Below are 9,882 nucleotides of genomic sequence, written 5' to 3'. Positions count from 1 at the left end.
ATATATGACAGCAGAGTGCACTTTGATTCATCATATACAACTGCAGCACAATTTTTCATTTCTCTGATTGTCACCATGTAGCATTGCACCATATGTGCAGTCATACATGTACCTAGGGTAATAATGTCCATCACATTTCTTTCCTGCACCCATACCCCTTCCTCTCCCCTCTTTCCCCTTTCCCCAATCAAAGTTCCTCAATTTTTCCTATGCCTTCCCCCATTATAGATCAGCATCCACTTATCAAAGAAAATTCAACCTTTGGGTTTTGGGGATTGGCTAACTTCACTTAGCATTATATTCTCCAATTCCATCCATTTAGCTGAAAATGCCACGATTTTATTCTCTTTTAATGCTGGGTAATATGCCATTGTGTATATATACCACAGTTCCTTTATCCATTCATCTATTGGAGGGCATCTAGGTTGGTTCCACAATTTAGCTATTGTGAATTGTGCTGCTATAAACATTGATGTGGGTGTATTCACTGTAGTATGCTGTTTTTAAGTCCTTTGGGTATAAACCAAGGAGTGGGATAGCTGGGTCAAATGGTGGTTCTATTCCAAGTTTTCCAAGGTAGAAAAATATCTTGATTCTACTCTCACATCTGATTGACAGCTCAGCTGGGTATAGAATTTTAGGTTGGGAGTCATATTCTTTCCGAATTTTGAAAATATTATCATACAGTCTTTTAGGTTTCCATGTGAATTTAAGAATTCTGAGGCCCTAGATAATACTCTGTCCCATTCCCACTCCTAGAAGCTGAAGTATCTGCTTTATAATTCTGTGTTATGAATTTCTGATTATGTCTCATGGCATAAATTAATTTTCTGCCATAATGCCTTGTATTCAATAGTCTCTTTCAATATGTAAATATTTGTCCTTTGTTTACTTGAGTTTCTGTCTGAAACTCCTATGATTTTATACATTGGACTCTCTGGACTAGTCCTTTAACTTTCCTATCTTTTAAAAAAATTATTATTTACATCTCTGTATTTTTTGGTCTTTGGCAATGGGAAATTTCAATCAAATTTATTTTCTATATCTTACCTTGAGTTTATTTCTTCAATAATTTTGTTAACAGTTCTTTTTGTTCTCTGAATACTGTATTCCATTTTTATGCATTCTGTTCTTGATGTATGAATGTCAAAAATCTTCTCTTAATATCTCAATGACGTATGATTTTTAAAAGGTATCACCTTCTTATAGGAGAAGCTACATTTATCTGGGTCGTTATCATTCATATTCTCTTGGTTATTTGGTGACCCTTGTAGCATCTGCTCATATCTACTACTGAGGTCCTAAAAGGTTAACTAAAAGTTCAATTCTGAGAATAGGCCTTGTTCCCTGTGCCATTCACTATAGCATGATATTAGCCCAAATGCAGAGGTCACAATTCACACTGTAGTCTTAAAAAATGGCATCTTGGGCTGAGGGTGGAGTTCAGTGGTAGGGTGATTTGCCTAGTGTGCTTGAGGCTCTGGGTTCAACCCCCAGCACTGCCTCAAAAAAAGGCATCAGGATCTCCCTGGGGAAACCCAATATTTGCCGTCTCTTTTGTCTCATGCTGTCATATTATCTCCCCCAAATCTTCTAGTCTCTTGCCTAGAGGGGGAAGCCCTGGCTGGAAGTACTCTGGAAGCCACGTGGGAATGTGAGCTGGGAGTTTCCATGTGCAGTCTGCATACATTGAATGAAATGTCTGTGTTTTGACTGGTCAACCACTTCCAGTTCTGCCTGTTTTCTTGTACCACAGAGACCCTTTTTTTCCCTTTTCCATGATGGGAGAGCTAGTACTTTAAAAAGACTTTAACCTGTTTTAGCTCCACATTTATCCTTAGTTGGAGAATCATTCTGGAGACTTTGTGGGTTCTTCAGAATGTTAGTGTTTATCTCTTGCTGGCATAGGATGCTTCTCTGCAGGGCTGTTACATCAGTTTCCACTCTACACCTGCTTTTCTGCTGTCAAAATTTTAGTGCAATTGCTTCCTGCTTCATTTTCTTTATCCGTTGACTTTTGCTTATAAAATACATTTAATGTGAAGTTTAGTGGGGTTTCAAGAGGAGCAAGTGTACAAACTGGCATTTTTACCTAAAAGTCAATGTCTTTCAGTGTGGTTTGCAAAAGACCCCTCGTTTCCTTCATCTTGGGCAGTTTCCAGCACTCCTATCTTCTCCACCCACTTATCCTTTTTGTTAAGTGGCTGTGAAATTCTGAATTCTGGAACTCTCTGCAGGATCTCCTTTCCTTCTAATGTCATGAGCCAAGACTGTCATCTTGTCATGTGGGCAACGGCATCAAAGTTATCTGAAGTGCCTGTTAAAAGGGCACCTCTCTGGACCTCCCTGAGGCCCACTGCAAGGTCAGAATCCTCTCAGGTTTCTGGAAATTTGAACAGAACCCTAGATTGATCTTATTCACACTGAAGTTTGAGCATCAAGAGAGGCCAGTGGAAGGTGCTGGGGAGGGAGAATTGTATGATGGACTACTTTTTATGGCAGTATATCATGGACTTGGGATAGCTAATTAATGAGGTCACCTTTCAAGTTCTGATCTGCAGGTCAAAGTGTGCAGCAGATAAACAAGAATTCCTCCTCAGTCATCCTCATTAATGGTGCAATCATACTTCTAGTTTTAGTTTCTATCTTAGAGGGTTGCTGAAATGTTTGTATTTCCATGCATTCCCTGGGTGCATTAATGAAATTTGGAGGAAATGTATCTGATGTGTTTGGTCATTGTCCAAGCTACCATGAGAGCACCCCATCTCTGTCATTGCCCAGCTCCCCACTGCCTTGTATCAGGCCTCCTTGGCCTCTTTGAGACCAACAAGGGAGGTCACATGCTTCACTTCATGTCCTCTGAGATTTCAGAGGCCTACTTGTCTTTGATTTCTTCAACCCTCATCCCTCTGGAATGGAGAGAAATAGGGGAAACTGTTGGCGACAAAGTGGTGATGATTCGAGCCCCAGGTCAACTCCATGATTCAATTTGTGATGTGGAGCTGCAGCCTGAACTCTGGTGCCACCTTCTTTCCTCCAACCCAAGACCTTGTCCATTCTTCCTCCTGTGTGATAATAACAGAAAGATGATGTGTGCACAAGTACCATATGGTTTGTAAAACACATAATTCTCATGAAAGGACTTGAAGCAGGTATACTTATGAGTCCCATAGTACAGGGAAGAAGGGCAAGTATAAAGAGATGAAGTGGCATCTGTTTCCCGTGGAAGCTGTCTCGGTGATCTTGGGCCACCATTGCCACAGTCTGGCTGGGCACAATTCACGAGCCACTTATCAAGCAGAAATGAACTTTATTTTTAGAACACACAAGCCGCACAACATGAGCTCTTTAGGAATTCCCTCAGAGCCCAACTGCCACCTCCAGCTTCTGGGGAGCCTCTCAACCTTCATTCCTCCCGCTCTTGAGGCTGATTGGCTGGGTCATGTGCGCAGAGCCAAAAGAGTCCCCCAATGAGCAGCTCCATGGTCTGAAAGGGTGGGGAAACAGCCCAATGAGCATCACCGCAGAGGAGCCAATCAGCTGTTAGCTGGAAGTTTGCTGGGTCCATGGTGAGCCAATCAGCTGGAAGTTTGCTGGGGCCACTGTGAGCAAATTAGCTGGAAGTTTGCTGGGGCCCCTTCGGCTGTGGCTCTCAACATCTCCCCCTCTCTGTTTAAACAACAAGCATGTGGCTTAGGGACCTTGCCTACCTTAGGTTGTCCAATACTACATATGGTCTTTACCCATCATCAGATGAGCTGACCTCAAGGTGTCAGCCTCCTGTCTTAGGTTGGTACCTTTGCAATTGGATCTTATCCGTCATTGACTACTGGTCCAGCATACAGCCACACCTGTGGATAGGCCTTTGTATCAGTGTGTGGGGGGTGAGGTTCTTTGCTTTACCTCTGTTGGCCCCCAAATTTTAGCTGAATGACCATCACAAGCAGAAGAGAGGATGATACAACAAGCCAATTAACGGCTCCTTTTCGAAAAATTGTACCACTGATGACACCATCAGCAAAAATACCCCGGCACTACCACAAATCGCAGCACCAAGAGATAGTTCATAATGCATACAGGTGAGTTCACAATGCATACAAGTGACACATAGGCAAGGCAAGTTCTGCAAGCAGTTCAGTGATAGCTATTGCAGAAGCTGTAGTTTGGTTTTATCTTTATCTTCACTGGCACTGGGATGAAGATAGGAATTCTGGCAATAATGGCTAAAGAAAAAATCATGTAACATTCCAGAAGGCACTAAAAGAAAACAATTTTCTGAAAACTTACATTATCCTGAACAGAATTATTAAATATAATGAAAAGAAAAGGTGAAAGTAAACAAACAGATCTGCTAACCTCCTTTTTTGTTCACATATTAAAACAATCCTCAACAGCTGTTTACCCAATTTAAATTAAACCATTTAAATCACGTGAATAAAAATTTGAAAAAAATATTTGGATCCATTTTTTCATGAGCGATCATCATATATGGTATATGGACATACGTACATAAAAAGCATACAACATAAAACCCAAGTGTTCACACATAATATAATACATACAACACATAATATAATAGTAAAGGCCTTATAACTTTTTACAGGTGAAATCTCCATTGCAATGTTTAAAAACTCTATAGTCAAAAAATAGAACTGATCAGCAAAACATTAACCTAGGTCTGTATAAGATCAAAAAAAACAAAATAGAACTTCATGATGTGGGAAAGGGCAATAATAAAATAGATATTGAAAAAAGAATTCTGGTTCTGTCACAGATGTAAGAGTAGCCAAACTGGAGTTCTGGATATCAGCTGTTATGGATATGAGCCAAATCATCTTCTTTTTGGTCTGTAGAAATCACTTTAGTTAGTCTCTCTAGAATCCAAATTGGTTGCTGTTCTCCCTGTGGAAACACACAAACAGACTGCTGACTCCAGACAATCACTGGGTCAGGACCTTAGTTAATCTCTCTGGAATCCAAATCAGCTGCTGGTCTCCCTGTGGAAACACATAAACAGACCCCCGACTCCAGACAATCACTAGGTCAGGACCTTCCCGTTGTCCTGTTAAAATATACTTCCAAAGTACCTTAGGCTTATGTACATTTCTTGGATACATAAGTCTTTCTGTAGCACTAAGTCCTGATGAATCCAAATTTAAAAAGTTTAGAGTAAAAAGGGTTATTTTAAGTTTATCTTTGGGGGATATATACCCCTTCCCAATTCCCTCTTTTTGCTTTAATAAGTACATTTTAATAGTTTGATGAGCTCTTTCAACTATGTCTTGTCCCTGTGGATTGTATGGGATTTCTGTTATATGAGTAATGCTAAATGATGAGCAAAATTGTTTAAAAGAGGTAGAAGTAAAACGAGGACCATTCTCTGTTTTTAACTGTTTTGGAACGCCCACAGTAGCAAAATTCTGTAAGCAATGAACTAAAATATCTTTAGTTTTTTCTCTGGCATGAAGGGAGCCCATGAAAAATCCGGAAAAAGTATCAACTGTAACATGCAAATATTTTAATTTTCCAAATTTTGGCAAGTGTGTGATGTCTATTTGTCAAATATGGTTAGGTATCAGTTCTCTAGGATTGACTCCAAGATTAACTTGTGGTAAAAAGGTCACACAATTTTCACATTGTTTTATTATTTGTCTAGCTTGTTCCTTAGTTATTTTAAAACACTTTTATAAAGTATTAGTATTGACATGGAACCTTTTATGAAAATTTATAGCTTCTATTGTAGAGAAAATATGTATGTTATGTGTAGTTTTATCTGCTAAATCATTGCCCAAACTAAGGGCTGGAGGCAATCCTGAATGTGCCCTGATATGTCCTATAAAGAATGGATCTTTTCTGTCTCAGATTAGACTTTGTATAGTGGAAAAGAAAGAGAAAACAGTAGAGGAAGGGGAAATCCTACAAGCCTCTTCAAGGGATACTATAGCATTAACTACATACTGACTATCAGAAAATAAATTAAATACAGAATCTTTAAACATCACAAAAGCTTGTAATACTGCATTAAGCTCTACTTTTTAGTTCATTGTTTGGGTACTAAAATGTAAAAGTTTGATCAGGTGTAACTACTGCTGCTGTACCATTATTTGACCCATCAGTGAATATATTTGGAGCATTCATGATAGGTGTTTTTCTTGTCATTTTTGGAAAAACTACAGGATGCGAAGACCAAAAAGACAACAAAGGATTAGATGGTGATTATCAAATGAAACATTAGATTTACACATGATTATTGACCAAGTATTTAACTCATTAACTAACTCATAAATTTGATTCATAGTATATGAAGTAATAATTTTATTGGGAGAAATTTCAAACACTCCCTTTGTTGCTTTTATTCCTTTGAGTATTAGTTGTCCTACAGCCTCAGGATACCTAGAAAGAATAGTGTTAGGAGAATAAGATAAATGTATTCACAATAATGGACCTTCTTGACAACATATTCCTTTAGGAATATTTTTGTTGATATTACAATAAATAATAAAGGCAAACTTATATCAATTCTATCCAAATGCATATTTTCCATATATGTTTTAATAATTTTTAATGCCTTTCTTGTTTCATGCATTAATATGCGGGGTGAATTTGGATCTGATGGACCTTTTAGGATATCAAATAAAGATCCCAACTCTCCTTTGGTATGCCTTGATAAGGCCTTATCCAATTTATGTCTCCTAATAACTTTTGAAAGTCATTAAGTGATTTGAGTTGATCCACTCTTATTTGTATTTTTGGTGGATGGATCATGGTTGAGGATAATAGAACTTCTAAATAATTAATTGGAAAATTTAATTGTACTCTATCTATTGCTATCTCTAGATTATAATTTTTTAATAAATTTATAAGTGTGGCATAACATTCTAGCAATGTGTTTTTATCTTTGTGTGCTAATAATACATCATCCATATAGTGAAATATTTGTAGTTCAGGATTTTGATTTCTAAGTGGCTTGATTGCTTTGTTAACATAAATTTGACACATAGTTGGGCTGTTAGCCATCCCTTGAGGGAGTACTTTCCATTCATATCTCTGATAAGAACCTTCATGATTCAGTGCAGGGATAGTAAATGCAAAACATTGAGTATCCTCAGGATGAATTAGAATTGAAAAAAAAACAATCTTTAATATCTATAGCTAAAACATACCAGGTTTTTGGCAAAGCAGATAATTGGGGAATCCCTCATTGAGCAGGTCCCATAATAACCATCTCATTATTAATGGCTCTTAAATTTTGCAATAATCTCCATTTACCAGATTTCTTTTTGATTACAAAAAAGGGAGTATTATGGGGAGTTATGGAAGGTTGTATATGTCCCTCTGCTAATTGTTGTTTGACCAGATCATGGGTACTTGTATCTTTTCCTTAGTCGGGGGCCACTGAGGAACTCATACTGGTCTTTATGATTTTCAAGTAATTTTTATTGTCTCAGTGACCCCTACTGAAAACTCAATCCTTGTCTATTTATTCCTTCATCTATTTGAATTGGTGCTGCTATACCTTGTTCTTGTTCTCCTAATCTTTTTGCTTTCCTAAAACCTTGTCTATCCCTAATCATGGGCACATTTGGATTGATGTTATTTGTTAATGTCAAACCTAATTGATCTAGGACATCTCGTCCCCATAAATTTATGGGAAGATGATCTAATACATATGGCTGTATAGTTCCTTCACATCCTTCAGGATCCTTCCAATCTAATACCACTGCACTTCTATGGGGATTAGTTGCTACTCCTAGGCCTTGAAGTGTTTGAGTGGCCTGTTGTAATGGCCAATGTTTAAGCCATTCTTGACGAGAGATGATGCTAAGGTCTGAACCTGTGTCCAGTAGCCCATTAAATTCATGTCCTTGAATATTTAGTTTTAGCATTGGGCGAGAATCTAAATTTAAAGACAGCATAGCCCAATCTGCACCTGTGGAGCCTAATCCCCTGGAACCTCTTTCTATACTACGACTGGAAATTTATCATGCAGGCTGGGTATTATTAATAACTGTGCTATTCTATCTCCTGGTGAAATTACTGATATACCTCTTTGAGAACTAGCTATAATATTTTTATTTCACCTTCATAATTGGGATCAATTACCTCAGGACTTATCATAATTCCTTTTAGTGTAGAAGAACTGCGTCCCAATAATAAGCCTACTGTTCCTTTGTGAAGAGGCACTTTAACCCCTGTGGGAATGATTTGAACTCCCATCTCTGGAGTTAGTACTGTTCTGGCGGAGGCACAGATGTCAAATCCTGCGCTTCCTCTGGTTTGTCTAGAGAGGAATCTAATGGATAATGTGTCCTGGGCACTACCCTGATGGTGTTGCTGGGTTCCTCCAGTGCCTTGTTTATTTGTGGTTGTGGGCCCCCAAGCATTGGGCCCCCCTGTCCATTGTTTGGCAATGAAGCCCACTGCCTTTCTCCATGATATTGGATAGACACCTGGTCCTTGTTCAGTTTTTGATAACGGAATACCCTCTATGGTAGTTTGAGAATGGCATTCATTAGCCTAATGTTTCCCTCTATGGCATCATGGGCAAATACCCGGTATTCTACTCTTTGATACCTAGTTTTGTTAAACCCTCCTCCTATGGGGCGATTCCTTTTAAAATGTCCTGTTTGTTCACAATTGTAGCATGTTTTTGGCCTGGCATCTAAAGCCTGTTGTACTGTAGCTGCCACGACTTGCCCTTGTTCATTAATGTCTCTACATAATTTAATATATGTGTTTAAATCTTCATGTTTCCATTGTCTAATGACTTCTCTGCACCAACAATTTGCTTGCTCATAAGCCAGTTGTTTTATTAATGGCATTGCTTGTTCCGTATTCCCAAAAACTCTGGTAGCTGTTTGAATAAGCCTATCTACAAATTCAGCATAAGGTTCATTAGCTCCTTTTATTACCTTAGCTAATTGACCTTGTAAACCTCCATGTCCTTGTAAAGTCTTCCATGCCCTAACCACATATGCAACATTTTGTGACTATACGCCAGGATCATATGCAATTTGTTGCTGCTGATTCTCATAAGGTCCCTTTCCTAACAACATATCTAGATTTCTTTGAGGATAACCGGCTGCTGCATTTCGCCTAGCCGTCTCCTTGCAAAATTCCTCATTGGCAACCTTCCATAACAGGTATTGTCCTCCATTTACACATACTAATCCAATCTGCTGGTGTCATGTTCAAGTTGGTAATGGATTCGACCATGCTTATGACCTGACAGTTCTTGATTTTACTGAGATGCCTCCTTCCTCTAGCAATTTTCTTAACACTCTTTTGGTTTGTGTTTTACTAATTTCTGATCCCATATTTCTACTATAACACAACCCCACAAGATAATGCCAAACAAAACCAAAACAGAATGAAACAAAATGGAACAAAAATTCATTATATCAGCCTTTCTATCCTCCTGAAATATCCGTCCGTCCTTTCTCCCTCTGTTCCTCAGACACAAATAGTTTTTCCTCAGATATGAGTGCTTTTTCTTCTTTCTCACCTATGTCCAGGGACAGGCAACTTAAAACAAAAGCAAAACAAAATGAAAGAAGAATCTTAAAATGGCTACCCATCCTCTCACCCTGCCATCAGGGGCGAGCAGTTTACCTTATCACTTACCCTCAGTCATTCCCCATGCGGGTCACCAATAGCCACAGTCCGGCTGGGAATAATTCACAAGCCACTTGTCAAGCAGTAACGAAGTCTATTTTAGAACACACACATCACACCACACGAGCTCTTCAGGAATTCCCTCAGAGCCCAACTGCCACCACCAGCTTCCAATGAGCCTCTCAACCCCCACTCCTCCCGCTTGGCTGGGTCGATTGGCCGATTGGCTGGGTCGTGTGGGCAGAACCAAAAGAGTCCCCCAATGAG

The sequence above is a fragment of the Ictidomys tridecemlineatus genome, chromosome 2 (assembly GCF_052094955.1).
Source record: "Ictidomys tridecemlineatus isolate mIctTri1 chromosome 2, mIctTri1.hap1, whole genome shotgun sequence".
Taxonomy (NCBI): Eukaryota; Metazoa; Chordata; class Mammalia; order Rodentia; family Sciuridae; genus Ictidomys; species Ictidomys tridecemlineatus.
Note: the sequence above shows the minus strand (reverse complement) of the source record.